The following is a 14836-nucleotide window of genomic DNA, read 5'->3' as shown; positions in this document are numbered from 1 at the left end:
GGACACGATCGACAATGAACTATTGGGAAAATAGCAACTTGAACAATCAAGGGGGATGGTTAAATAAAAAATAAACTTCTAATGTTTGTTGGATTTGTCATGCCTGAAGGGAGAATAAATAAATAAATAAAGAAGAAGTGGTAGTATTTTTTTTTATTTCCCCTAGTAGGTGAAACCGAAGAAAGGCAGAGGTTATCTACTATATTCTGTTCGGTATGTCTGTGTCTATTTGTTGTATGTTTGTGTTCAGCATAACAGAAGAACGAATAAAGGTATTATCAAACTTGCAGGTTATGCTTGTATATATTCGCCTCACCTCTGGAACAAGTTACCAGAAGGTGTTAAGGGTGCTTAAACCGCTAGTTCTGTTAAATGAGGACTGAAATCTCTATTGTTTACCACAGCGTATTCATACCCACCCATATAGTTCAAACTTCAAGTTATATTAGTTATATACTTTTTTGATTTTATTTCTATTTTTTTTTTTTAATTGTCAATGTGACGTTTATGTATCATTTTATTTAGTTTTTGTATTTTCATGTCATGTAAAACACATTGAATTACCTTGTGTTGAATTGTGCTATACAAATAAATTTGCCTTGCCTGTCCTTGCCTTGCCTAAAATGAAAGCAAAGATTTAATTAAATTTCAGTAATGGGGTCAAAGGTCAGATTTCATAAAAGGACTAGGATAACTTGATAATGGATTATACTATTTAACTTAAATTTGCAGGGTAGGTGGTTATTAGAAGAGAAAGATTTTGGACCCACTCTACCAAATATGACTGCTTTGAATTTGACTGGTAGACGTCTGCTTTCCCAGAGCGCTCTAGTTTCTCACTTATCTTTTCGTCATTCTTTTGTGAGTTCATATGCTGTTCCTAGTGATGTTCAATATGACGATATACTGTATATCATCAAAACTATATAAAATGACATATCGTCTAGAGGCTCTCAGATCGCCAATTTTGTGTTAAGTTGGGCAGAAAGTAACTGTTAAAGCCTGCAGCCCTTATGCAATTACTGGTCACAGTTTAGCACATCAGCTGTGCCCAAAGTGACCTCTAGATGCCTTCAAACAAGCATGCTTGGTAGAGGAGAAATATTTAATTAATATGAATCTGTGGGGTATCTATACTGTCTATTATCAAAGTACATCAATCTGTGGAGTCCTGGCTCATTAATAAATCTGTCAATGATCAAATTACACTTCCATTGTGTTTGTACATGTTTAAATTTTCATTCACATCATAATAGTCAGAAATAATAGAAGGTCATTAAATCAAATGTCATTCAAACTCTGTTTTAAAACGAAACTAACTGCATCAGAGTCGGACAGCCTCACCATGTTATGCTACGGCGAAATTGCATCATATAATGACAAATGAGAATTTTTTTCCCACCACATAGTTTTCCCAAGAAGAACCATAACAAATATCTATTTGAAATATATAATTAGCCAGGCTCATGTCCTAGCGCTCAGCTACGGTACATGTACGTAAAATGCGTAGCTGATTACAGCTACATTACCATATGTAATAATAAGACTTTTTTTACTCGTAGCAATATTACGACTTATACTGTATTTCGTAGTCCTTCTTTTTCCTTTTATTTGGCCCTAATTTGGAATGAGCTCGATGACAAGCTAAAAGTGTTGAAATCCTCCTCCCCCTTTAAAACGATGCTAAAAAGCATTCTGATCAGTGAATATAAAAATTCCAACATATCTTATATATTTTACTTTTCTAGGGAAATATTTCTTTTTTTGTGTGTGTGTATCTTTGTGTATTTTTAGTGCTTAATGTTATTGTTTGTCAGTATGTTATTGGATGAGCATACTATAATTATAATATGAGACAATTCACCCTTTCTGCTCATAATTTTTCTTATGATTGTCTTAATGTACGCAGGCTCCTTGCTATAAGCTTTTTGTAGATTCTTAAGGAGAGTTCACTCACACATGATCTTAGCTCAGCATTTTGAAAAACACTTTGTGAATATGAATGTGTGTGTGTGTGAATAAATTGAAATTAATACGTACTACATTACCACAACAATAATAGTCTTTCTGTTAACTGACCCATGTCAAGGAGTAGGGGGAAATTCTAGTTGCCGTATAAAGAGTTTTACTTGTTCAGTGAGAAGGGGAATAGTTTTTGTTGTTATTCGTGAACTACATTTCCAGAAAAACGAACATCGAGGTACCATTTAGCTTAGCAAAGAGCGGTATGAGAGTCATTTTTCGAGTGTCCCAGAGCTCACAAAACTCGAAAAAAGCGCATTTATCAAGGTTTCGGCCGCCGTAACTGCGTATATCCGTCCGCCAAAACAGCCTGATAGCACAGATATAACTATGCCTGCCCCTCTGCTATTGGATGTGTTGTTGACGATAGCGCGGCGTCCCTAAATAGAGCAAGACTCTATTTTGGGTCCCGCCTCTTGGAGCAAATTCATTCAAACTTGCCGTTCTGTCCAAGACGGCCGTCCACCGCTCACTTTCGCTGAAAAGTCCGATCTAAAATACTGTAATGCCCCTGATGGGGGGAAGGAGACGAGTCTGTTTCGGCCTACCCAATTTATTGTGGCAACAATAATAAGAAAAAACGATAACAAAATTACAGCAGGCTGCCGTGACATGCAACCGTTATCTTTCGCTATCTCCCTACGTCACAGCTCCCCAGTCCGATCGTCTCTTAAGGGGGCTGCGCTTAGTTACGGACATTACAATACACAATGAATAGGTTGCCGCTGAACCCTTCATACTAGGCTGCCGCTAGTTCGAAAAGGCCTTTATTAATTAAAAAAAAAAAAAAAAAAATCAATTTGCAAGGCGTGGTGGCCTTTATGTTGGTATGGCGGTGCGCCACAATCTTTTGTGTGTAGGGGAAACCCTGAAATAGCATAACTAGCTAGTAATGAAACAACTGGAACAGTAACTAAAATAATTATCACATAACATGAATTTTGAGCATTACATTTTACAATATTATTTACATACTGTATTTTGCTTTGCAGCCCATTGAGTCAAAGCTTCATTGTAGTTATTTGCAGTATGATGCCATCAAGTGGTCTTGAAGCCAAAGAGGTCAACGATGTTAAGAATTCTATTGCAATTTGTTTAAGAGAATGACATGAATGTGCTTATGTTACTGTATGACCAAAGTGCTGTAAGGATCATTTATTAATTTTGATTAAGAAATAATAGTTTCACCAAGGTTTTGGGCTTTAAACAGTTTCTTTTTTGGGAGGGAAAGTATTTCACTAGCTAAGATACTATTTTAATAACATTGTTTACATGCATGCACTTCTTTATCTATGTGGAAAATGAGAATGAGGAAAAGTGAGGGGAGGGATAGCTGCCATAGTATGTTGTACTGTATGTTTTTTTTCATCAAATGATTACAAATCAGTTCATTTTTTGGGAGGGAAAGTATTTCACTCGCAAAGATAATAGTTTAATGATATTGTTTACATGCATGCACTTATTTTATCTATGTTGCAAATAAGGGTGAGAAAAGTGAGGGGAAGGGGAGCTGCCATAGTATGTTGTACTGTATACAGTATATATATTTTTTCCATCACGTCATAAATAATACTTTATATCGTGGCATATCGCTATTGTTATATATACTAGCCCATATCGTGATAGAGGATTTTTACCATATTGCATAGCTGTTGCTATTTTATCACACGACCAACGCAACAGACATTTTTATTTTATACTCTGTGAAGGCAATTGAAAGACATTTGCAATAACTTTTGAAATATACCTGCGTGAGCTGAACTGTAAACTTAAATGGGGCTTTTTATTCACCCTTTCTATTTTCTTCTAAAGCCATGATAGAACAGTTTAATTTTAGTGCTTGGTCATGCCTGGTTGACCACATGTTGGTATGAACTATTTTTTCAGTTTGACTGTATAACTCCACGCTCACTCGCCTTTAGTTTGTTCAATTAAGCTCTACACTTAGATTGACTGTGCATGGGGCCTTTAATCTTCAGCAGACCACCTGCAGTTTACGAGGCATTGCACCGGTGTACACTTTCAGTACCCCATCAGCCGTGAACAAATTATAGTTTCATTTATTAACGATGATTTGTCTACAAGGACTTACTTCCTTGTCCTCACCTGTAAAGTTTGTTCGCTTGCTTCAGGCCTTTTGGATTCAAGAAGTTACTTCATCCCTGAAATGAAGAAAAAAAGGCCTTTGTATTGGAAAAGATTTTGCTCTGTTGGTGCAGAGGTCTCAGATGGAAGGATGAGGCCACAAAAAACACACCCCATCTTTGGGTATCACCAAGTTCCAATAGAAGTAATGTGAAATAAGAATGTGATAGTGAACTTACTGGCTATTTACCTTCACCAGTCAGTTTTATTGTAAAGTTGAAAGCAACTGTTGAAGAGAAGTCATATTAGATCTTGACTAGAATTTGCCAAAAAGCATGTGGAAGACTCCATGGTCAAGTGGAAGATTCGTAGGTCTGATCAGACAAAAATTGAGCTTTTTGACCACCAGACAAGACGCTATGTTTAGCGGAAACCAAACACTGCACATCACCAAAAATATACTTTGCCCACTGTGAAGCATGATGGTTAATGCATCATGTTGTGGGGATGTTCCTCAGAAGCCGGACCTTGAAGGCTTGTAAAGATAAACCATAGAATGAATTCTGCAAAATACACCAAAATCTTAGGGAACAATCTTCTTCACTCTGCAAGAGAACTACGGCCTGGGAGAAGAGGTCTTTTCCAGAAAGACAATGATCCAAAGCATACTGCAAAAGCTGCACAGGAATGGTCAAAAAAGAACCAGATAAATGTTCTGGAGTGGCCGACTCAAAGCCCAGACCTCAATCCTATAAAGAACTTGTGTCTGGACTTTAATAAAAGCTGTTGACGCCCCATACCCGTGCAACCTGACAGAGCTTGAGCAGTTCTGTAAAGACTAATGGAGCAAAACTGCAGTGGGCAGATGTACAAGATTGATTCAGACCCATCCACACAGACTCACTGCTGTGATTGCAGCCAAAGGTGCATCTCTGAAATACTGACTTGAAACAGGTGAATAATTATTTAAATAATTGTTGTCATTTAATAATTTTTATTTTATTGACATTACTCTGGAGAAATCTGTTATCACTTTCACATGAAACGTTTTTTTCCCCAAGAAATCTTTGTATTAAAAGTGCCAAATTGTTTTGACCCTGATTGATTTATTCATGCAATAAAAGGAGAAACCATCCAGGGGGTGAATGCTTATGATCGGGACTGTCCACAGTATATACAATATTCCCCCTAGCTGGCATCGAGCCTACTGTTTTATAGACAGTGATAGAGCTGTATTGGCATTTGTACCGCAGCGTGTACTGTGTTACGTATATGTGTGATGGGAATTTATAGAGGTGCTTTCTCGGTCTGCCTCCAATTTGCACATGCTTTACAGTCATGCATCTCAAGCTTTGTCAAGGTAGGATAAAATGAAAATAGCAATGGAACAATAGTGACTCAGTTGAGAAGGGACAGACAGACGACTTTGGTGACATTCTGAAATGCACCTGCACTGCAGCACATCCTACTAAAACAGTGAGTGAGTGGGTTGGCAGGAAGAGATTTATGATCATGATTCTTGCAATACAACAAACACAGGCTGGCAATTTAGCCCCAATAGGCCAGAATGATGACTTGGCTTTAAAGTAGGCCAAGAACTAGATTGAACCCACACACACTAACGCCCGTGCCCTCACTTAGTCACATCCCCTCTCATCTTCATTCTCTGTGGATTTTTCAAAAATAGCAGATTAATTCAATGAAATGAGCAGCACCGAGCTGTCAATCTCTCTCTTCCACCACTGCTGCATCATCGCCTTTCATCATGCATCAAGCTGTTCAGAGGCTGTGGTTATTTGTGACCTAAGAGTGTGATAACAAAGGCAAGAGCTGATTGAATGTAAAATGAACACGAGTTGTAAATGACTGACAGATGGAAATATGCCAAGGTCAACCTTTCTTTCACTGAATGATGTATTTCCTCAGATAAGGAAATTGTTGGTTCATTTCAAACATGCATTGCAACACTGACAGTTTGAGATTATTGTACTAAATATTCTGTAAGAACAACCAGGAAATCTGTTTCAGGTTGAAGAGTTGAGGGCATTCTCACTTTTGTATATCCTTTAGGCTGGTTCTGTAGAACTTAGTTCCTAGCCAAGTGCATATCTTATATTAATTCATACCTGGTATACGTAGCAGTAGACCAATCGCAAGATGGAACCTGGATCGCAATGAACTGTCCAAGATTTAATGGGAAAATCATTACGCTTTCCTGTCCAATTTCAACTCATAACTCTATGGCCAATCACAGCCCACCAGTTTGTCAACCATTCATACTAACCTCAGTCAAAGACTTCTCTCTAAGGTATAAAATGCTTCATCTTGGTTGTGATCTTTTGTCAGATTGTAACTCTTGCTTTTTAGATTTTGCTTTAAAGGCAACTATTTGTTAAGTTCTCTATGCTATCATCTGTGAATGGTGGATTCAGGTAGTGTAGTATCTGAGCAGAGATAGTTGTCAATTATTATTCTACAGTTAAATATGTCGTAAATTGTTTTCACAGAAATATGATAGTTGTAAAAATGACAAAGAAAGGTGTCTAGGGTATATAACCAAAGTTTGGGTGGGGGACGGGACTCTTCTCCTCACCTCATCTGTTTCATTAGGATTTATTAGGAGACATGAGATTTCTGGGAGAATGAAGCCTCCACTTGTTCAACTAGAATGATAGTGTATTCTCTTTTCATTTCTATATCATCTACCCTTGACGACCGGCCGATAATCTCCAAGAAACCCCAACAGTTTCCAGAAAATACATAACAGTAACAAGGTTCGCCAACTCTTGAATTGTAACAGCAAAATATATAATTTTACAAGACTGTCTGCCTAGATTTCTAAAGGAACTGTTACCGTGGATTCCAGAATCAATAAAGATATTTCCCGTCATAATATCTTAGTTTGCGATTGGGTCCGTGAACGTCTGCGCCCTGTGACAGTTGACTGAGGTTGTGTGTAATATGCTAGTCAAATGCATGAAGTCATTCATTTAATTTTGTATCTTTTAAATATTTAAGATTTGCAGGTTTCTGAGTACTTCAAATGATTTATAAAGATTGATATATTGTATGACTAAACGTCAACATAGGAGGAACCTGCTCTGTACTGTCTGCATTCTTTCTTTTAAAGGTCAAAACCTGCTTCACATGTTTAGTTTATAGTGGGAATTGACTCTGTTGTTTTTTATATACGCATAGTACACTGCGATTGTTTCATTTGCTCTTTCTGTCTCATCTCCTCCAGGAGCATGTTGGAGTGACAAGTCAAGGAGGAAGTGGGATCTCTGATGCTCAGCCTTCTCTGCAGGCGGAGCCCCCTGTACATCTGATCAGAGACCCCTGAAAAGGTTTGAGTTGAAAGTTTGCAGTTTTAACAATGTTGGATACTTTTAGTGTAACTTCACTTCTATTTGTATAGTGCCCGGTTATTGCCAAATAGGGGGCATATTTTTACTTTATGTAGGTTGAGGCTTCTGCTATGCAATTTCAGCAAAGCTCAAAAGCCCAAGCTAACAGATCAGCACTTGGTTTGCAGGAGCATGCCCTTGAGTTGCGCAGCAATTGATTGACACTGAGCCGGTCACACCTTTGATTTTTTTTTCTTTTATTCTCAGACACAGTGGATTCGCTGGACCAAAAACTACGGTCTATAATCTTGTGCCTTCAATTTTTGTACATTATGTATTGTATGCATTACTATACTATTTACATTAATTTTCTGCAATATTGGATGTTGGAAGCTAAGCTAGGCTCTGGAAAGAACGTGAGTGAGTGAGTGAGTGAGTGAGTGAGTGAGTGAGTGAGTGAGTGAGTGAGTGAGTGAGTGAGTGAGTGAGTGAGTGAGTGAGTGAGTGAGTGAGTGAGTGAGTGAGTGAGTGAGTGAGTGAGTGAGTGAGTGAGTGAGTGAGTGAGTATGGATGACTGTTCTTGCAATGTTAAGTGTTTTTAATTCAATTATGCTATTATATTGTGGATTTATTTTATGTTGCAAAGCTGCCATCAATTTTGTTATGAACCACAGATGATGTATATCAAGGGGTTAGCTGCAAGATAATGGATTTATGAATGTATATATTTTTTTATTGTAAATAATAAAGAAAGGAATTTAATACAATCGAAAACTGAGACGACGACTTGAGTGGTCAGTGGGCTGAGCAAGGCAAGCTTTGATAGCCATTTAAATGATGCAAAAAGCCCTTAGGAGTGGGAGAATTAACTGTAGGAAAGCAGCAGACACTCAGACACAAACCTGCTCCTCCAAATATCTTACTCGGCTAGTTTTGTGACTTGAAATGGATGTCTATTTATGAGCGTGGCTTTACACCAATAAGCGCATGGTGTCACATTACTGTTTATTTTTCTCTTCTAATGATAAAAGGAGCAAATACATTACAATGGTCTTATTCATTCCAGGAGGATTGGTGTGGTGCTAGATGTGTGTAGCCCTTTGAAAGTAATACTGTATGTATTGACTTTGGCTGAGAATGTGTGAGTGATTAGAGTATTTAATTCCACTTCGTGCTCATGCCAAGCTTTAAATTAGTGATCAATCTTAGCTGTTTTTGTGGGCACTTTCTCCCTTTGTTTTCTGAATTTCCTCTGTCTGACTCCCTCTCAATATTGGTGAGGGTAAATTTGATAAGTCACTTTTTAGCATGTATCCTCTGTAAGCATTTTCCTATTCCGAGTTATTAACTCTGGGCATTATTGCATTGGTTTACAACATCTACTATTTTACTTTTTTTTTTTTTTTTTAAATAAAAGTAACAAAGCTGTATGCAAGAAGGCCTGTTAATAATTACACTTCTATTATACCCCTTTCCCACTGGCCAAAAAACCCGTGTCAACCCACTAACAATTGGCTTTTGGTGGCAGTGGGAAAGGTGCAGCGACCAGCCTCGACCCGTGTCAATCAACCCGCGTTAAAATCACCTCGGCTCTGATTGTCATGCAGTGTGAAAGCAAAACCCCGGGTCAACAGTCAACACCCTAATCTACGTGGTGACGTAGGCTCTTACGTGATGCGTCATAACAACGTGCCAGTCGCCTCCCATTTAACACGCCCCACAACCGTAGTTACGTCGATGCTAACAACAAAGCTAGTTGAAGAAGAAGAATTCACGTCGCCTACGTTGCCTCAGCACAAGCAGAGTGTTGATCCTTTGCTGCATTTCGACCATTTGGAGGGCAGTAAAAAGCATGAAAACAGAGAACACAAACGGAAAGGAGTTGCTCTGCATTGTTTACTTCCTTGAACTGAATTTATTTAGTCGCACTTTTCGAAGCGCATTTTAGCGTGGTGACGTCACGTAACCTTACGCACGGATGAGGAGGGGTGGGAGGGTTAGACGGGGGTAAAAACAAAAAAGACACGGCTTTTTTTTTTTTTTTTTTTTTCAATGGGAAAGGTGCCAAATGCCAATTGCTAGTGGGTTGCATCGGCTTGGAAAAAACGCGCGTTGACCCACTAGTTTCAGTGGGAAAGGGGCATTAGACTCTACAGTATATACTTGCGTATTGGTCGCAATTTTTTAACTTTTTGCCCAAAAATGCAGATGCGACCTATAGGCCCGATATGCTGACGATTGCCCAATTTAGACCATTGTAAAACTAAAAAAGCATGCTACTTAGCGTTAGCTACATACTCGAACTATACAGACAAGTTACGCTCAAAATGAACTACCAATGTCTAATGTAAAAAAATACAGTCAAACATATTTACGAACAAAACTTACCCAAGGAAGAAATAAAGACCAACATCACGGCTGAAGCTGACTCTGTGTACGTTGTGCGGCCATCTTGGCTTTCACAACAAACAATGTTGCCAAGCGACCTCAAGACCACACAAAAAACCCCAGTTGTTACTGTAAGTTAAAGTGACAGTGATGATGACGAGGAATTTATGGGCTTCCATCCATGATGATAAGGAAGTTACCATAAGGCAGTTAAAAATGTTAAGACAGTTAAGACAGAAAAACTACAAATATATATATTATATACTGAATATATTTACCACATTGGCATGGTTTGTATTGTGTACTTACTTGTTACTATGTATGTAAGTTGTTACTAAATACGGTCAATAATTAATCAACTGTACCAAGTTTTGTTTTGTTTTTTCAGTCATATTGGTATCGAAAATTGGTCCAAAAATTAGCCCATCCATCCAATGCAAGCGAAATTCAGAAGGGTAGCAAAGTTATGGAGAATTAACCGAACCGGCAACTGCCCAAAACCAAAGATGCCACAACAAAATAAATAGATATCACCCCGCTACTGACCTCAACGGTACAGGGCATCAGCAAATACATTGTCGACACCTTTTCGGTGTTTAATGCTCGAGAAGGTATCGAGTCTCCCGTCTCATGGCCGCCCTCTTAACCGCGTCAACCCGATATGGATGTTGTTTTATGTGTCGTGCATCTCCGACATCAATATCGTGTTTTAAGATGTTCGTTCGAGATGGAACATCACCAAACAACACCGTGTTTTTAAAAATCAAAGACTCCAAATCCTTTTTCTGACCAGCCCTTAAATGAGTCATCAGACTCTACAAATTGCTCAACATTTTGGTATTAGACAACCGAGGAGTTTGCAACTGGAGCCTACTGGTGTCCAACCCGTAGTCATCACACTCCGTTGAGGACTCCTCGGAACTGGGAACAGTCACAGCAACTGTGGCCACTAAAGGCCCTCTCCCAGTACGGTTATGATATGGTTTGAGCATGTTAACATGGCATACACGTGATTTTCGCTTACGGTCGGGAGTCTTGATGGCGTAATCGGTTTCACTGAGGTTTTTCTCCACAGTATATGGACCTGAAAACCGAGCAGACAATGATGAACCTGGAACAGGTAACAAGACCAGTACCTGGTCACCCGGCCCAAACGAACAACAAACGGCGATCTTGTCATACCGTTTTTTCATGTTGCTCTGCGCTCCCGACAAACTCTCCTTGGCCAAACTACATGTGTAGCCGCTCACGAAACCGGCTCACATAACTGAGGATGTTTCTCTTCTTTGACAGTCCCGGACCTAGGATTTCATCTTTACGATGAAATACCAAATACGAGCTCTGCTGGACTGAAACCTAGGGATTCTTGTACAGTCTCTCTGACTGCAAAGAGAGCTAAAGGGACAGCGTCATCCCAGTCCCTACTGTTATCAAAACAGTACTTCTGCAAGATTGATTTTAGTACGCCGTGCCATCTCTCCAACGCTCGCTGTGACTCCGGGTGATATGCATTAGATGTTCGATGTGTGATAGACAATGTTGTTAAAACCTGCTCAAAAATACCAGAAAGGAAATTAGTACCCTGATCAGTTTATACCAATTTTGGCAGCCTAAAGGTAGAAAAGAACTTTATCAGAGCCTTGACTACAGACGGTGATGTTATTTTTCTGAGAGGTATTGCTTCAGGATATCTTGTCGCGACACACATCATAGTGAGTAAATATTGATTACCACTCTTCGTCTTAGGTAGCGGGCCGACGCAATTGACAAGGATGTGTTCGAATGGTTCGCCCAGCGCAGGGATAGGATGTAGGGGTGCTGGTTTAAGCCTCTGGTTTGGCTTCCCCACCACTTGGCAAGTGTGGCATGTACGGCAACACTGCACAACATCCTTTTTCAAACCTGGCCAGAAAAAAATGTCCCAATACACGATCGTAAGTTTTTGTCACCCCTAAATGACCCGCCCATGCATTTTCATGAACTAACGATAACACTGCATGGCGGTAACGTACAAGGACAACTACTTGAACAACACTAAAAACGGTGTCCAAACGAGACTTCCATTTTCTTAAAAGCAACCTGTCCTTAATAAAACACTTTGCATCCTTATTCTTGAATTCATGCGGGTGCTGAACAGCCTCAAAATATTTGGTCAAACTGGTGTCAGATTTCTGCGAGTCATAGTTAAAGAAACTGCATCAAATGCTGATCCTTTTAACTGACTCGGCAGTCGCACTCTTCTTGGGGTCAACTAAGCCGTCCGCAAAAAAGGTGTTCGATAAATCGACGATATTATCCAGCTTTTTCGATTGTGCACGAGTGACGACGCAGACCGGGAACACGTCAGGGTAAGCCTGCCCCAATTCATCCGGTTGCGACCCATCAGGTTTCTGTATGACTTCCAACACAGGTGTGACCTTACCACCGGCGATGTCGTTCCCCAACAGAAAAGTGACGCCTGGCATCGGCTATGATGGACGAACCCCAACTGAAAATGTGCCTGCCAAGAGATCACATGACAGGTTTATCCAATGTAAAGGTACAGTGATGTATTCCATGCCAATTCCTTGGACCACTACACTCGAGCCACATGAAGACCCTTCATTAAAAGGCAATACATCACCCAAGATAAAAGATTGGGCAGCTCCGGTGTCACGGAGGATGCGAACTGAGCACTTTTCACCTGAGCCTAAAGAAACATAACCGTCAAGCATAAAAGGTTCGTAAGCGGAAACCCCACCTTCGTTTACTCGAACTGGTTCAGAACGCACAGTGCATAACCCATTCGGAGAAGATTCAGCCTTTCGGTCTTTATTTTTCCGCTCCGGACAGTTGGCTATTAAATGATCGTTTTTATGACAAAGAAAACAGCGACGTTCTGCCGAAGGAGGTGATGACCCCCGCCCTGACCAAGACCGGCTTTTAAAACTCAATTTACTTTTGTCCCGTTTCTCAAAGTCATCTTTTTTATCAACATGCTGCCTGTGAGTAATTACATACACATCTACTAGCACAGCTGCCTCGGACACATTAGTGACCTTCTGTTCATTTAAATAAGTGGCCAACCGATCCGATAGGCTATTTTCAAAATCCGCCATCAAAATTAAATCACAGAGCGAATTAAAATCCGTGACTTCACTCGCCTTTAACCAACGCTTGAAAAGAGTTTGCTTTTCACTAGCAAACTCCACAAATATTTTTTCCGGGGCTTTTCTGTGAATCCGAAAACGCTGTGTGTATGCTTCAGGAACCAGGCTATATGAACGCAGGACAGTCTCTTTTAATGTAGCCTAAGTCATGCTATCCCTCAGAGGCATTTTATTCATCACATCGTGAGCTTTCCCAATCAACTTGCTCTTCAGCAAGGGCGCCCACGCCTCCGGTGGCCACTTAAAAGCTGTGGCTATTCGTTCAAAGGTCTCAAAATACTGGTCAACTTCCGACTCGCGGAATTCGGGGACGAGCACAATTTGCTGACTAGCGTCAAACGGCTTACGTGACGAATTATCACCCAGAGTTACAACCTAATTAGTCCCCAACGTTACATCAAGCCTTTTAATTTCCAATTCCTTCAATCAGACAGCATTTCTAGCCTCAAGTTCTAATTTTTACATGGCTGATGTTTGTACTCGAGCTCACGGTCCCTCTCGAGCTTCAAGCGAGCTAAGCGAACCCTTAACCGAGGGGACGAACCGGCGCCATCCAAAGAGGACCTACGGCTAATGGGAGGAGTCTCACGCCTCAACCTGAAAAACGGGAGGAATTTCCTCCTGAGAATCCAAATGACCCTCAACCCCTCAATGGACACGCCCTCCCTGACAAGCAAGTCAACGACCGACGCCTTCAGCTGTGCCCAAGAATTAGACATTGGAAGCTCAACTCCAAAATGCGCACCGATCGCACAAAAATCCGCTTTTCTATATTGGTCCAATTGACCCACCGCGGGACCAGCCAAGAAAACCCCAACACTAAAACCCGTGGCCATTGTCTACCAGGGCGCGCAGGGAATTACCAAAAACAACAAAAACAACAAAAAGTTAAATAAACAAAACTCGCAATCCGACCGCCACTGCACACCAACACACCTACCGTCCCCGCGGAACCACAAAGCTCCCGGACGAGCCCCCAAATGTTACGAGTACCAATGGTGGTCAGGGGCTGCGAGCGTAACATAAGACGGTAGGTGTGTAAGGAGGAGGCGGTGACAAATCAAAATTGCAAATTGAAAAGTTTATTTAACAGAAAACAAACAATGGACACAGAGCACACTTACATTTACCCAAGCCCCCGCACTATGCAGCAAACACCCAAAAAAACAGTTCCAAAAACCGCAACTAAACCTAGAACCCAAAACAACCCCCAAACTACCGTGGCAGGCACCTATTGTGCCCCAAAATACATGGGTCGTGTTGCCGCTCTATTTAATGGACTAATACAGAGGGTTACCTACGTGAGGTGGGAGACACGATGTATACCTGCAGGTGTATAGCTAAAGTCCCTACCGCTGTGCTCTGCGCCAACCTAAAGAAAAAGACAAAAGAGATCATTAATAAAGTGGCAGAAAGCAAACTTCACAAACAGAACCAAAGTCAAAGCAGGCTTCAACAAACCAAGACAACCAAATTGAGAGCTGCCACCGCCTCTCCTGAACAAGCCAAACAATTCAACTTATATAACCGAAGGAAGAACACAGGATTGGATGATGAACTAATGATGAAGTGGCTCCAGCTGTGGAGGGCCCTCTGTAATCACACAGGTGGAGAATACTGCAAAGGAAAGATACAGGTGAAAACCACCATAAACCAGTACAAAATAAAGGGAAAACAAACATACCTGAACAAAAGGATAAATTACTCCCCATCCGTAACACTGACTTTTTAGTGGATTTGCGAAATTATCATTGGGCAGTGATTATATATGTTGACCCATAAATTGTATTATCATACTTTCCCCGAGCATCTGTGGATTAATAAGATCCTCCACATCAGTGGTTA

General features: G+C 40.4%; 1 protein-coding gene and 1 long non-coding RNA gene across 5 annotated transcripts in view; one reads left to right on the top strand and one right to left on the bottom strand.

The window, feature by feature from the left end:
* galnt1 (UDP-N-acetyl-alpha-D-galactosamine:polypeptide N-acetylgalactosaminyltransferase 1) overlaps positions 1 to 14836 on the top strand; it is a 104806-nt gene that overhangs the window by 37681 nt on the left and 52289 nt on the right. Inside the window, exons 1-3 of one of the 4 annotated variants that reach the window (XM_057834708.1) lie at positions 1 to 6881; positions 7352 to 7454; positions 7722 to 7752. The exon at positions 1 to 6881 is cut by the window's left edge and continues 17688 nt beyond it. The gene's annotated coding sequence lies outside the window, so the exon portion shown is untranslated. The remainder of the gene's footprint in view (positions 6882 to 7351; positions 7455 to 7721; positions 7753 to 14836) is intronic. The other 3 variants (XM_057834707.1, XM_057834706.1, XM_057834705.1) reach the window with 3 other exon arrangements.
* LOC130915030 (uncharacterized) overlaps positions 1 to 14836 on the bottom strand; it is a 46942-nt gene that overhangs the window by 8463 nt on the left and 23643 nt on the right. Inside the window, exon 2 of the long non-coding RNA XR_009063045.1 lies at positions 4129 to 14836. This exon is cut by the window's right edge and continues 17977 nt beyond it. This is a non-coding gene — a long non-coding RNA (uncharacterized LOC130915030). The remainder of the gene's footprint in view (positions 1 to 4128) is intronic.

This window comes from Corythoichthys intestinalis, chromosome 4 (assembly GCF_030265065.1).
Source record: "Corythoichthys intestinalis isolate RoL2023-P3 chromosome 4, ASM3026506v1, whole genome shotgun sequence".
Classification (NCBI taxonomy): Eukaryota; Metazoa; Chordata; class Actinopteri; order Syngnathiformes; family Syngnathidae; genus Corythoichthys; species Corythoichthys intestinalis.
The sequence above is the reverse complement of the archived record's forward strand: the minus strand, read 5'-3'. Positions and strand labels throughout refer to the sequence as shown.